Consider the following 4,175-nt stretch of genomic DNA (forward strand, 5'->3'; position numbering starts at 1 on the left):
TCGCCCCATTTCAGCATTTCTTAAAGGCGCAAACCCCCAGACCTCCCTCCCAGGCGCTGCAACCCACGCACTGCCACCTGGGGAGTCCCCATTTGGACGCCCAAAGAAGCCCCCTCTGGCACCTCCCGGAGCCCCTGCTCACAGCCACCAGCACTTTCCTCCTGAGCTTCAGCCGGCCACCATTCTTGCCCCCGGCCCCAGCTTTCTCGGGGCGTAGCTACCCACCTTGCCAATAACTGCCTCCACCCTGGTGCCACCACCTGACCAGTGTGTCTCTTAGCTTGTCCCCAGACCCTCTCAAGTACCTGCATCCAGTCTAAACCCTTGCATTCCCACTCCACCCAACAAACACACCACCCTGTCCTCCCAGACACACCCTCCACAGGGAGTCTGGTCCCCAGTGCCAGGTCCTACCTCCTCTAACAGAAAGCCCCTGCCCTGAGAGGTGCTCCTGAGAGCTCTGCCCTTCACCTGGGGCGGGGGGGGTAGGATAGACACCCCCTGACTTTCCATCTGGGTCGTCCAGGAGCACTGTTCCTTACCTTGGTGACGGGGCAGCTGCAGCGCCTCTGCACCTGCTCTGTCCTCAACCCTGGGGCTGGGGGGCGAGGGGATGAAGTCTCAGAAGAGGACAGAGTGGGCTCCCTTTGGCAGCCCTGGGCTCCCTGGAGGTCCCGTCCGTTGTCCCCTGCAGCAGGGGCTCACCAAGCCGCGACTGTCGATCTCAGCAGCGACAGCGAGAAGGAGGGCGCCTGCAGTGAGCCGGGGGAGGAGAAGGGGAGGACCAGCATGAGGTCAGGGAGGGGAGCGGAGACAGGGCAGGTCCTCCCATTCCTCCCGCCTGCCAGGCCTCCAGCGTCATCACATGCCACCCCCTCCTCTCCCCCGCCAACACTGCGGCCCCTTCCCTGTCTAGGATCATGAATCCCACCATACCTTCATCTCTCCCCTCCATCCCTAGTCATACCTCCAGTGTCCTTTTCCCACCTCATTTTTACTCTTCCTCCTCACCCTAATTTTTGCCCAACATAACATCCTCCATCCCTCTTCTCCCGTTCCTCATTTCCCCACCTGTTGCCCCTTCTCTCTGACCTGTTTTCTCCTGTCTACCAACACCCCTCCCCATGGACAGCCACCCTCCCTCCGCAGCCTCCCTCCCACCCCTTCCCAGCGGATAGTGCTCCAGCTTCGACCTCCTCCATCTGTTTGTTGCCCAGCACCGTCTCCTTCATTCCCCCATCCAATTCTCCCTTAGCAGGTTGGGGCAGGGGACAGAGGTAGAGTGGGGGCAGGAGGAAACCCCCTCCCAAGTCTGAATTCCTCCCACCGTCGACCGTCTCAGGGACTCCGTGTCCCTGCCTCTGCCCCAGCTCCAGCCCCAATGCTTCCACCTGCACTCCGTCTCTTCGTCTCCTATTTCCTGGGCATGGCCCATCCCTGAGCCACATCAACCCCTCCCTGTTCTGTCCAGTCCGTATCTTGTTCTCAACTCGGACCACTGCCCCCTTTTCATTCTCTCACCTCAGCAAATGCCTAGAGAAATGGCAGGTGAGGTTGGGCAAAGGCTTGCCTAAACTCCAGGGCAGATAAAACTTGGGAAGAAAGTCTGGGCTGGGGGTAGACAGGGATGGGAAGCCTGAGGGTTAGGAGGAATTTTTGCAGACTGATAAAGAGCTAAAAGCAGGAGGCAAAAATAGGGGTGGGGTATATGAAGAGGGGCTAAGCTGTGGAAAGCAGGAGGGGCTAAAGTTTGGGAGCTGCAGGCGAGCAGGAAGCAGAGGCGGGGAGAGAGTTAGAGGCTGGAGGAAAAGGGCACCTTGGTCTCAGGCAAGACAGGAAGACTGACAACCAGGCGACAGGGATGGGCTGATGGAGAGGCAGACACACCCCACATTCATGTACTGGGCATTTCTCTGGCCTCATTTCCCCATGTACTGCCCCAATGAGGGGCAGAAAAGGATCCTTATGTCACAGAAGAGAAATACCCAGGCTAAGGGACCCTCCCCAGTCTTCACATTGAGGATACAGTTCTCTCTATCCCCCTGCAAACCCACCATTGGTGTGTAAATTGACCAGGTTAACGGTCATGAGTGAAAGGAGCCTACGTGTGCCTGATTCTGTCACATGGGCTGGGGCACAGGTGCCTGCACCCAGGTTAGACCCCCAGGGTTGCAGGTGTGCTGGCATTTCTGAATCACAGCATGCTAGCACAGTATGTGGCTGTGACCAGATGCCCAGTTAGCTCCCAGTGATTGAGGGCAAAGCATTCATCAGCTCTCGCGTGGGAGTCCCCATGTGTGTCCGTGTGTCTGGGTGTGTGTGTCTGTTTTTTTCCTGGCTTTGATAGGAGGATGAAGTCAGCGTCTTGGACAGAGCTGGGATCAGCTTCCTTCCTCTGCCTTGGCTTGAAGCCCCACGGCCAAGGGTAGGTAGCAGCAACCCTAGGAGCCCTGGGTGGGAGGTGGGGGGAGAGTACAAAAATGGTGAGGGAGGGTCTTGAACATCATTACACGGGGAGAGCAGACTGCACAGAGTATGGATTTTCTTTGATTTCAATAAATCTGTGCCATAGTCATCTTTTTTTTTGGTCCTACTTCCTGGTTTTATTATTTAGTGTATGATCACCGTAAGTATACTTGGCCCAGAGAGTGGCCAGGAGAACCTGGAGAGCAGCAAGAGCTGGAAATATGGCCCTGGGGTGTCTTGGAAGTCTGCTGCTGGGGACTGGATGCCAGAGTCTCAGAGTGGGAGTGCACAATTCCAGATATTTACAGCTTACATGGCATTTGGGGAAGCCACTGGGAGCTTGATGGACATAATTCCAGGCTCTGAGACAAACACTGTCTAAAATCTGATTCACCGCCTGGATTTCATGGTCTTTCAGGAACTCATATCTTATATGTGTTTGTATCTCAGGAAAGCACCAGGCCTTGCATAGAGTAGTTGCCCAAAAAACATCTGTCAATATTGAATTATAAAAGGATGGAGGAGTGCCTGATAGGGGGCCACAGGCATAAAAGGTAGGGAATTCCAGTGATCAGAGCTGGGTAGACCTCATTGCCCTGTCCTCAGCGGGGAACAGGAAGGTTGGGGTGTCGTCGAGAACTGTTCATGTGCACAGGCTGTTCTCTGAAGCCTCAGTCCAGGTGTCCTCAGCTCCGAGTCTCTATCTTTGAATGATCCTCCAGGTGCCTGTCCTGACCTCAGGAGGATAAGGGATAAAAGATATAGAAAGGAAAGACAGGGAGAAGGGAAAGAGAAGACGTAAGAGTAAGAGCAATTAAGGGCGAGGGCCTGAAGGATAGAGACAGGGGAATAAAGAGAGGCCAGAGGCTGCTATCCAAGGAAGCAGTCCCAGAGAGGGGAAAGACACAAAGTGTTTGTACTGGGCTTCTGTTTACAAAGCACTTTCCTTCGCAGTGCAGCATTTTATCAGCCCCCACTTTGTGGCTTAGGAAACAGACTTATGGACCTTAAGTGACTTGTCCAAGGGACTTTGCTAGTGGTGGTGAAGGTGGGCCTCAACCAGGTTTTCTGATTCCAAAGGCTGTAGTCTCTCCCCTCACCCAACAACAGCCCTGGGAAAGGACAGGATTGACGACTTGGGGCAGAAATAAATGAAGTGGCTTCTTGAAGGACTTGAGAAGGAGGGGTGGAGAATTTAGATTTTTGAAACTTCTTTGTGCATCCAGTCACTACATAGATTCAGTTAGAAGAAATTGTCAAGTACATAACAAGGGGGTCAACATGCCATTATTGAGAACTGAGGAGGGGTGCGAGGAAGGGGAACATGGAGAGAAAGGACTGAGCCTCAGATCAAAGATGGGAGAAAACTAAGAGACTAGGGCTGAAAGGGGGGCAAGAGAGTCATGGAAAGAAGGATTTAGACCCTTAAAACTTCCTCTGCCTGGAGACATGGGTGTGGGGAGAAGGGAGGAGGGAGGACATTTCTATCTCGTGACAAAAGAAAGTCACACAATTGTTTTGTTCTCTGCTCTGAGGCGGGTGGGCGCCTGTATTTACCAGAGGGACCGAGGTCGCTGTGGCAACCACACATCTGGGCCCCGGAATCCAGATGTGCTGTATCCAGAAGCCATAGCATAACGATGAGGCAAACATTAGGCTCCCCAGTCCCGGCCCCCACAGCTGGGAAGAGGACAGAGGACTGGATGGCG

This window comes from Trichechus manatus, unplaced genomic scaffold, assembly GCF_000243295.1.
Source record: "Trichechus manatus latirostris isolate Lorelei unplaced genomic scaffold, TriManLat1.0 scaffold00327, whole genome shotgun sequence".
Classification (NCBI taxonomy): Eukaryota; Metazoa; Chordata; class Mammalia; order Sirenia; family Trichechidae; genus Trichechus; species Trichechus manatus.